Genomic DNA, 12046 nt, shown 5'->3' with positions numbered 1-12046 from the left:
AGGAAAAGTATATATGAGGAGAAAATAGGATGGAGGGAAATACAGAGCTGGTAATCACAAATGTGAATGTAGCAGCAAGTCTGACAATCTAATGGAAATGGATTAATATTTACAAACATGTAAATTGCCCAGATTCACAGAAGAGGAAATAGATCATTTAAATAGTCCAATTTTAGAAAAAGAAATTGAACAAGCCATTAATGAACTCCCTAAGAAAAAGTCTCCAGAGTCAGATGGATTCATAAGTGAATTCTACCAAAGAGTTAAAGAACAACTATTTCCAATACTAGGGAAACTATTTGGGAAAATAGGTAAAGAAGGAATCCTGCCAAATTCCTTCTATGACACAAATATGGCACTGATACCTAAACCAGGAAGAGCCAAAACAGAGAAAGAAAATTACAGACCAATATCCCTAATGAATATTGATACAAAAATGTTAAATAAAATATTAACAAAGACATTACAGTAACTTATCAGCAAGATAATACACTATGACCAAGTGGGATTTATACCAGGAAGGCAGGGCTGATTCAGTATCAGGAAAATTATTATCATAACTGATGATATCAATAAGAAAACCAACAGATATCATATTATAATCTCAATAGATGCAGAAAAAGCTTTTGACAAAATACAGCACCATTCCTATTAAAAATACTGCAGAACATAAGGATAAAGGGAGCGTTCCTTAAAATAATAATCAATATGCATCTAAAACCAAGAGCAAGCATTATTTGTAATGGAAAAAAGCTGCATGCATTCCCAATAAAATCAGGGGTGAAATAGGAATGCCCAGTATCACCACTATTATTCAACATTGCACTAGAAATTTTGGCTTTAGCAATAAGAAAAGAAAAAGAAATTAAAGGAATTAGAATGGGCAATGAGGAAATAAAACTATCACTCTGCAGATGATATGATGATATACTTAGAGAACTCCAGAAAATCATCCAAAAACCTTTTGGAAACAATGAACATCTTTAGCAAAGTTAAAGAATATAAAATAAACTTACAAAAATGATCAGCATTTATACATATTACTGACAAAGCCCATCAGTAAGAAATAGAAAGAGAAATTACATTTAAAATTATTGTAGACCAAATGAGATACTTGAGAAGCTACCTGCCAAGAGAAACCAAAGAACTATATGAACACAATTATGGAACACTTCTCACACAAATAAAGTCAGATCTAGACAATTAGAAAAATATCAATTACTCATGAGTAGACTGAGCTAATATAATAAAATTACAATTCTGTCTGAATTGATCTATTTTTTTCAGTGCCATTCCAATCAAATGGCCAAAAAAATCATTTCATACAATTAGAAAAAATAAAAACAAAATTCAAAATGGTGGCTTAGCATTACCAAACCTAAACTATATTATCAAGCAGCAGTCATCAAAGCCATTTGGTGCTGGCTAAGAAATAGAGTAGTGGATCACTGGAATAGATTAGACATACATAACACAATAATCAAGACCTATAGTAATCTAGTATTTGATAAACCCTTAAATTCCAGCTTCTGGAATAAATCACTACTTGATACAAATTGCTGGGAAAACTGGAAAATAATGTCAGAAACTTGGGATAGACCCACACTCCATAACAAAATAAGATCAAAATGGATACATGATATGAACATAAAGGATGATTCCATAAACAAATTAGGAGAGCAAGGAATAATGTATCTATAATATGATATTTGGAGAAGGGAGGAATTTATGATCAAAGAATAACTAGAGAACATTATGAAAGGCAAAATGGACAACTTTGATTACATTAAATTGAAAAGGGGTTGCACAAACAAAACCAACAAAAACAAGATTAAAGGGGCAGTACAAAGCTGGGAAAAATTTTTCTAGCCAGTGTTTATGAGAAAGGTCTTATTTCTGAAATATATAAGGAACTATGTCAAATTTATAAGTACAGAAGTCATTCCCCAATTGATAAATGGTCAAATCTGAATAGACAATCTTCAGATGACAAAATTAAAACCATCTATAGTTTAAGAAAAAAAAATCTCTAAATCATTGATTAGAGAAATGCGAAGTAAAACAACTTTGAAGTTGAAGTACCATCTCACATCTCTCAGATTGACTAAGATGACCGAAAAAGATAATGATAAATGTTGGGGGGATGTGGAAAAACTGGGAAAATAATGCATTATTGGTATAATTGTGAAATAATCTAACCATTCTGGAGAGCAATTTGGAACTCTATCCAAAAGTCTATGAAAACTATGCATATCCTTTGAACCAGAAGTGCCATTACTGGATCTGTATCCTAAGAAAATTTTAAAGAAGGGCAATGTACCCACATATGCAAAAATGCTAATAGCAATTCTTTTTGTGGTAGCAGAGAATTGGAAAATGAGTAGATGCCCATTAGTTGGGGAATTGCTAACAAGTTGTGGTATTTGAAGACAATGGAATATTATTGTTCTATAAAGAAATGATGAACAAGCTGATTTTAGAAAGACCTAGAAAGATTTACACGAATTGATGTTGAGTGAAACAAGTAGAACCAGGAATATATTGTACACAATAACAGCAAGAATATGTGATGATCAACTATAAAAGATTTGGTATTTCTCAGTGATTCACTGATCCAAAGGAATCCCAATAGACTTTGGATAGAAAATGCCATCTGCATCCAGAAAATGAACTAAGGAGACTGAATATAAATCAACACATTTGATTTATGTTCCCTTCTTTTTTCTGTTTTTTTTTAACCCTCCAATGATTTTTCCCTTTTGCTCTCATTTTTCCCCTAACATGGTTCATAAAGTAATGTTTATTAATTTAGACAACTCTGAAATCCCATTACACACTTCTCATATTGGCTAAGATGACAGGAAAAGATAATTATGAATGTTGGAGGAGCCTGGGAAAACTGGAACACTGATACATTGTTGGTGGAATTGTAAACTGATCCAACCATTCTTGAGAGCAATTAGGAACTATGCCCAAAGAGGTATTAAACTGTGTATACCCTTTGTCCCAGCAGTGTTACTACTGAACTTATATCCCAAAGAGATCTTAAGTAAGGGAAAGGGACCCACTTGTGCAAGAATGTTTGTGGCAGCTCTTTTTATAATGACAAGAAACTTGAAACAGAATGGATGCCCAACAATTGGAGAATGGCTGCATAAGTTATGATATATGAATGTTATGGAATATTATTGTTCTATAAGAAATGATCAGCAGGATGATTTCAGAAAGGCTTGGAGAGATTTACATGAACTGATGCTGAGTGAAATGAGCAGAACCAGGAGATCATTATACATGACAACAATTATACGATGATCAATTCTGATGGACATGGCTCTTTCCAACAGTGAAGTGATTCACACCAGTTCCAATTGTTTAGTGATTAAGAGAGTCATCCACACTTAGAGAACTGTGGGAACTGAAAGTGGTTCACAACATAGTATTTTCACTCTTTTTGTTGTTGTTTACTCACATTTTATTTTGCTTCTCATTTTTTTCTGGTTTGATTTGATATTTCTTGTGCAGCAAGATAATTATATAAATATGTGTGCATTAAAAATAATGTGTATTAAAAATAAATAAATTTACTAGAAAAAATTTTAAAATTATTCTTATGATGCCATGACATATTTTCATATCATCTTCTGTTATTTATCCTTGCTTTAATCTTCTGTCCACATTTTTTAAAAGTCTAAATTGGTTAATGAGCAACTTGTGTATTCATATGTTCTTTTTTTGTCTTCATCATAGATGTTTCTTTGTCTTCTTTCTTCTCTCACTCTCCCATATTCATAAACATCTCTGCTCTACTTCCTTCCTTCCTTTCCTACTAACACTGGAGAGATATGTACCCCTATACAGTGATTATAATACATCTGGTGTTATAAAGCAACTCATAGTATATAAGGTATATGAGATACCTCATAATTCTAATGGATATATCTATGTGACTGAATTCTTTCAGGATATGACCATTCCATTGTATTAATTTCTAAATTCCCCTTGGCATGAATCAAAATATAATGAATGAATATAGCATATGCCCAGTAAAGATGTCCTGAATGAATTACTGACAGGACACTCAAATAGCATTTAAATGTTTATAAAAATGCTTCCCTCATAATCCAAGTACACAGAGTATAGTGAAAAGAGAACTGGGCTGGAAATCATGACATCTTGATTTTGTTTGGTAATATGGGAAATTCATTTAACTTCTCCATGTTTTACTTTCCTTCTCTGTAAAATGAGGGGATTGAACTAGAGCTTTAATTATTCTTTCCTCTTTAAGCTTTTATGACTTACCATTTTTGAAGCACTTTCATGTGGAAGAGGAATGAGATTCTGCTCATCTCATCTTAAAAGAGCAGACCTAGGATGAATGGAAGCTAGAGAGATGCAGATTCTGGTTCAGTGAAAGGAAACACTTTTTAACATTTATAACTCTAAAAAGGGGAGTATGCTGTGCTGGAAGTAGTGAGTTACCCCTTCACTAGCAGTCTTCACATTAAGCTGGGATAACAAATTGTTGAATATTAGAGCATCATCTTGCTTAGAAACTGTTTGGACTTAGGGGTCTTGGAGTCCATTTCCAATCCTAAAATTTTGTCATCATGATTTTATGATAGAATGAGTGAATGAATGAATGAATAAAAGTCCTTAACTCTGGCACTGAACACAATTATGAAGTAGTTTTTTGCAGTTCTCCTTCATTTTCCCCATACCAGGTGACTAGAGCTTTCATTCTCCATCACTACCTCAATTCCCCACCCCACCTTTCTCTGTCTCTGTCTCTCACTGTCTCACTGTCTCACTGTCTCTCTGTCTCTCTGTCTCTGTCTCTCTGTCTCTCTGTCTCTCTCCCTCTCTCTCTCTCTCTCTCTCTCTCTCTCTCTCTCTCTCTCTCTCTCTCTCTCTCTCTCTCACATACACACACACACACACACACACACACACACAAACACATATACACACATCTATTTCTAAAGAATTTGTTACCTTTTTGACTTCTATTTTCTTGGGAATAAACCCAAGCTTTCCCAAGGAATGAAAGCTAATCTGGTATACTTCTTCAAAATAAAGTATAATTAGCCTTTGAAACCTGGCCATACTTCTAGGTTTCTTCACCTAATTTTTCTCATCTTTCCATGTCACAGACACATCCCTCAGGGATGGGGAGGGAAAATAAACAGCTGTGCTCAAGTTAAATCCTTGTCTTCCTTGTAAAACATTTGAAGCAATCTTGATCCTAGAGTTGGCCTGACCCCAGGGCTATTGGTTTGAAAAAATACACTATCTGATCCATTTTAGAGATATCATATCTGTCCTCCCCTCCACCACCAACATCTCCCACTGCCCTGTGGGGTGTGTGTGTGTGTGTGTGTGTGTGTGTGTGTGTGTGTGTGTGTGTGTTGAGGAGTTGTGGATGGCAGACTGACTAGTTTGGAAGTTATTATTCTGGCACACAGAGGTGTATACTTTCTTAGAGCCCTTCCCCTATTATTCCATTCTCCTATTCCATTCTTCTTTGTGAGACTTGAAAATGATGTTAAAATCCTAGCCTTTGACTTTTAGTAATATTTCTTAGTTTTATCTGTTAGCTTTAAACTATATACTAAGCAATTTGTTTCTCATTCTGATCAAAGTTCTATTAATTAGTGAGATTCTTTCCTCTTCTCTGTCTTCAATTTCTTGTTACTAAACCAGGTCTATCACAATCAGTATTCCCCTCTATTTGGTCAGCCTATGTTACAGGTTCTAAAAATGTCCACTGGCATTTCCTATCTCATCCCCTTTCCTTTTTAATGAATTGTACAATACCAATCAAAAGAAACAAGGTCTACAGAATCAGGAAGTTTTGACCTTTAAAATAGCCTCTGAGGAAAAACAATTCTTCAATAAATGACCACTTTGTACAACTTAGAGTCTTCTTCTTCAAAGGCTGATGATGATCATTTTTAGGAAGTTGCTTTTAAGGATTGCTTGTCCTTAGAAAAGTATTTTGCATTTTTTAAAGCCCTTCAAGTTCTTGCATATTATCTGTACTCTCCAGTGACCCAGGAGAAAAGGACTGATGCATTATATTCATTTCATAGATTATTGAATCTAGATAAGATTCATATAAGAAATGTATGGTGGTGAGATCTCAAATTCCAAATAGTCCTCAACTCCACACAAATGACTGTCAATTACTGTGCAATTAAATGCAATATATATAGAAAAAAGAAGGGGGAGAGAAGAAAGGAAAGAGAAAGGAGAATGAAATAAACATCTGTATAATGCCTATCTAGGTCCAAAATGTTAAAAAAAAAAAAATGATTTACCTGAAGTTGCACAGTACAGAATAGAGGAGCTGACTTTTCAGCAATGAGATGATTGAGGCTAGTTCCAGTGATCTTATGATGAACAGAGCTATCTACACTTAGAGAGGATTATGGGAACTGAGTGTGTGAATTACAACATAGCATTTTCATTCTTTTTATTGTTTGCTTGTATTTTGTTTTCTTTCTAATTTTTCCTTTTTTAATTTGATTTTTTTGTGCAGCATGACAATTGTATATGTATACATATATTGGATTTAACATATATTTAACATGTTTAACATATTGGATTACTTGTCATCTAGGGGAAGGGGGAGGAAAGGAGGAAAAAATTGGAACTCAATGTTTCTCAAGGATCAATGTTGAAAAATTATCCATGCAAATGTTTTGAAAATAAAAAGCTGTAATAAAAAAATAATAAAAATTTTAAAATTAGTAAAACAAAATAGAGATCTAAAATTCAAATTTTGATCACTTGACTTCCCAATTCATTGCTCTTTCCACACTACCCTATTTTTCCTTAGCATTGAACTCTATATATTTCTTACCCTTTGTATAAAGTAGAGCATCCATTCTGTCCTAAGATGGTCCATTTCAAGCTTCATGGGAGATTTTTTTTTTTTTTTGCCATTCATCAATTTTCTCTAACCCCAGTTAACTGTTTCAGAATTTAGTGAATATGTTTTTCTTTATGTTAGTTAAAGCTGGCCTTCCAAATAGGTAGAATAAGACCTCCATCATTCTTGAAACATGGAGAACATTTTCTGTTCCATGTCAGAAGGTAAATCTCATGATATATTTTATGAGGAAGTAGGATGTCCCCTCTGATCAAAATATTACCTCTGACCTGAAGTGTAGCCACTGGAAATTCATCCTTATATGTCATTTTAAAATATTCTTGATATTTAAGAACTCCCTTATTAAATGAGTAATACATTAATATGTAACATTTCAGTTGGGAGTATTGATAAGCAGTTGAAAGCAAACAAAGTAAGAAGGCTGAACAGGGTTTTCTCATTTTCATTGGAACACCACAAGGGAGAAGAAGAGGAATTAAATGAAAGTGTTAGTGATAAGTAAGCTTATTGTGAATTAACAGTGTGATGTGGATTCCCCTAAAGCTAATTCAATCCAACTCCATGGGGAAAGGGGAATTAGAAGATTAGAATTTGGTGTTTTGGCCATGGTAAGCCAATATTTGAAGTATTGTGGCCAGTTTTAATTTTAGTATTTTATGAAACATGTTGATCAATGCATTCAGACAAGGGTGATAAGGATAGAAAAAGGACTTGAAAAAAAGGCATTTGAAGATCATTTGATGGCAATGGATGTTTTTAACAAGAATAAAAAAAATTGAGTATATCATATTATTTCATGTAAGTTCCTCATATAATCACAGAACTTTAGGGTTGCAAAAGACCTCAGATACTATTTATTGCATTTAGAACCAAACAAGAATACTTCTATAACATTTTACAAAGTCATCTTAAATTTGCTTTGAAGGATTTGAGTGAAGGAAAGTCTAATATCTTCCAAAGAACACATTCTACATCTGAATAGCTCCACTTGTTTGAAAATTTTGTTTTTCTCCCTCTTAAACTTAATCCTAAATTTCTCTCTTTATAGCTTCCAACTAGTTTTAGTTCTTCCCGTTCAAATTATCATAAAGATAAATTCATATCCCTATACTTTTTTTAGGCTAAATAGCAAGAGTTTCTTTATATAGAATGATCTCAAATCATTTCACTATCATGGTAATCTTTCTCTAGATACTCCCATTTATCAAATGTCCTTCTTAAAAAATTATGTCTAACACTTTTCAGATTGGCTAAGATGACAGGAAAAGATAATGATGATTGTTGGAGGGATGGAACACCAATATATTGTTGGTGGAGTTGTGAAGTGATCCAAACATTCTGGAGAGCAATCCAGAACTATGCCTAAAGAGCTATCAAGTTGTGCATACCCTTTGATCCAGCAGTGTTTCTACTACACTTATATCCCAAAGAGATCTTAAAGGAAGAAAAGGGACCCCAATGTGCAAAAATGTTTGTGGCAGCCCTTTTTGTAGTGGCAAAAAACTGGAAACTTATTTCCCTTTCCCCATTTTTCTTCTAGCCCTCTTTCACAATCCTTTATGAAATCTTCTAAGAAAGTCTTGTGAAATGGGGACCAGCTCATATGTCCCTTTGGGGCTTCATCTGGAGTTGATTTACTTTAGGAACCTCAAGATATGAAGTCTGTTCTTATCTCTCTCCATAAAAGTTGTCTATGGTGAAAGTTCTTTTTGTTTTTTGGGTTTTTTTTTGTTTTTTGTTTTTTGTTTTTTGCTCATTTTTAAGGCTTTAGGTCTTCTCTTAATGAAAAGGAGCAACAGCTGCTTTAGTCTGTCCTGGGGCAGTTTTGCTGATTGACTTCCAGTGCTGGGTAATCATGGCTAGGTCCCATGTTCTTCCAGGGTTCAGTGCTTTACAATTTGTCTTTTGTAGCAAATCTGCCAAACTACCTGTTTGCAGCCAGGACAGAGTAGCCTAAGAGGCTCACAGAAGATTCCCAGATGTGTGGAAGCGGTAATGCTCTGACTTCCCACCTCGGCTCATTGCCACAATTTCCCTGTGCTGTGGTCTGAGCTCAGCAGATTGTCTCCCTGCCCATTTGAAACAGACCTGTTCTGAAAGTTCCAAGATATATTCTTCTGGAAATGTGTTGTACTCTAAATATTCATGGGTTCTGTGACTCCAAAACTACTATAGAGTCTTAATCTACTGTTGGTTTGAGAGAAGGTCAGAAGAGGTCACAGAAAAGTCATGTTTGCTCTCTGCCATCTTGGGTCTGTCCCTGAAAAATCAAATCAAAAAGGTAAAAAAAGAGAAAAAAATAAAATGTAAACAAACCATAACAAAAAGAGTGAAAATGCTATGTTGTGATTCATACTCAGTTCCCACACTCTTCTCTCTGGGTATAGATGGTTCTCTTCCTCACAAGATCATTGGAACTGACTTCAATCATCTCATTGTTGAAAACAGCCATGTCCATCAGAATATATCATTGTATAATCTTGTTGTTACCATGTACAATGATCTCCTTATTCTGCTCATTTCACTTCATCAGTTCATGTAAGTCTCCCCAGGCCTCTCTGAAATCATCCTGATGATTGTTTCTTATAGAAAATAATATTCCATAACATTCATATACCATAACTTATTCAGCCATTCTCCATCTGATGGCATCTACTAAGTTTCCAGTTTTTTGCCACTACAAAAAGGGCTGCCACAAACATTTTTGCACATGGGGGTCCCTTATCTTTGTGTTTCTAAATATTTTCTCTTTGCAAATTTTCCTAATTAAAAGCAAGGAAAACATGCTCTCTGTCCTTTGAGGACTCAAAGGTTCCAGTGACTTAGGAAAGATTGGACTAACTAGGCCCCATTAAATATTTCCTCAAAATTCAAGTTTTCTAACTCCTAGTCCAAATCTTTTCCCACTGCACTGACTTTTCATGAAGTCAGTGCATTCACATTATTAAACAGTAAAGATGAAGGCAGAATATCTGAGAGCTGGCAGAAACTGATTGTTCAAAATGACACAAGTCAATGGCTAGGGAACTGGTGATGCAGTCAGACACCTGATGAGCTTGTGAAAAGTGAGCATTCAGGACCATGGAGAGCTCTTTGTTCACACTACAATTTTTAGAAGGACTGGCTGTATGTAACCTTTTATCCAAAGGCAGACCTTTATTGCCTTTCTTGTGCTACCTATTCTTCTGAGCTTAAAGATGTGTCACTTCTATTTGACTAAGAAATCTTAGTGTCTGTGTCACAAGAGAAAGTGATATATCCTCAGTCCAGACTGTAGGCCCTACAAGAGAATCCAGCTCACCAAGGGCAACCCAACTCATTGTCAGGATGGAAAAGGGAAAAGGGTTTATATGTACTAACTTCAATGGCTAGGAGACTGGTCTCACTTTGAAATCTGTTCTTATCTCAAGGGTACTTAGGGATCTTGATTGGCAAATTCAAATAAAGATTCAAGTGTTCAGTTCTTTCTAGATCTAGACCTATAATCTTGTGCCCACTATGGTTTTTTCTCAGTGTGACGTTTCTGTGAAACTTGTGGATCTAGATGTTCTTTTTATACTATCATTTTGTCTTTAAGATTCTCCATGAAGCAAAAAAAAATTCTTACTACCCTTATCTTCTCTATTCTTCAATGAAAATTCAAATCAAAAACTGAATTATCTTATATCTGCATGGGACTAACAATAACCCCCTTTCTGACCATTTTAATTCCAGCTTCTTTTCCTAGTACTGCAGTATTGGAAGACAAACAAAACTATATAGGTAATCTGTCTCAGACATCTATCAGTATGCTTGCTGTTCAATCATTTCAATCAGGTCTGACTCTGACTTGACTTGGAGTTTTCCTATCAAAGATACTAAAATGACTTGCCACTTCTTTCTCCGGATCATTCAGTAGATATGGAAACTGAAACAAACAAAGTTAAGTGATTTCCAGTGCTATATATCTAGTAAGTGTCTGAGGCCAGATTTGAACTCAAGAAGATGAGTTTTTCTGACTAAAGGCTAGGGCTCTATCCACTGGGTCACATAGCTGGACCACTGGACCTGTATTCCAAAGAGATCATAAAAAGGGAAAAGGATCCCCATGTGCAAAAAGGTTTATAGCAGACCTTTTTATAATGGCAAGGAACTAGAAACTGAGTGTGTGTCCATCAATTGGAGAATGACTGAATAAGTTATGGCATAAGGATCTTATGGAATATTATTGTTCTATAAGAAATTATCAGCAGGATGATTTCAAAGAGACCTGGAGAGACTTACATGAATTGATGCTAAGTGAAGTGAGTAGAACCAGGAAAACATTGTATACAACAGCAAGATTATAAGATGATCAATTCTGACAGATGTCTTTGGAATACAGGTCCAGTGGAGACACTGTTGGATCAAAGGTATGAACAATCTGATAGTCCTTTGGGCATTTTTCCATATTGTTCTTCACAATGGTTGGATCAGTTCATGACTCCACCAACAATGTATTAGTATCTCAGTTTTCCCTCACCCCCTCCAACATTCATCATCGTTTCCTGTCATCTTAGCCAATCTGAGAGGTATGTATTGGTACCTCAGAGTTATCTTAATGTGCATTTCTCTGATCAATAGTTATTTAGAGCATTTTTCATATGACTGGAAATGGTTTTAATTTCTTCATCTGAAAACTGAATGTTCATATGCTCTGATCATTTATCAGTTGTAGAATTCTTATGAGTCAATTATCTATATATTTTAGAAATTGGGCCTTTATAAGAACCTTTGGATATAAAATTTTCCCCAGTTTATTGCTTCCCTTTTAATATTGTCTACATTAGTTTTGTTTGTACAAAAACTTTTTAACTAAATATCATCAAAATTATCCATATTTTGCACTCCATAATGTACTCTAAGTTCTTTGGTCAAAAATTCCTTCTCCATATATGTAAAGGGTAGACTATCCTTTGTTCTTCTAATTTACTTATAGTATCACTCTTTCTGTCTAAAACATAATTCCATTTCAACCTTATCTTTGTATAGGATATTAGGTGTAGTCAATGCTTAGTTTCTGCCACACTAATTTCCAATTTTCCCAGCAATTTTTGTTAAACAGTGAGGTCTTATCCGAGAAGTTTGGTCATTACTATGTTATTATAGCCACTGATTGTTGTGTCTTGTGTCCTT

The sequence above is a fragment of the Sminthopsis crassicaudata genome, chromosome 2 (genome assembly GCF_048593235.1).
Source record: "Sminthopsis crassicaudata isolate SCR6 chromosome 2, ASM4859323v1, whole genome shotgun sequence".
NCBI lineage: Eukaryota > Metazoa > Chordata > Mammalia > Dasyuromorphia > Dasyuridae > Sminthopsis > Sminthopsis crassicaudata.
This window is presented reverse-complemented; position numbering follows the sequence as displayed.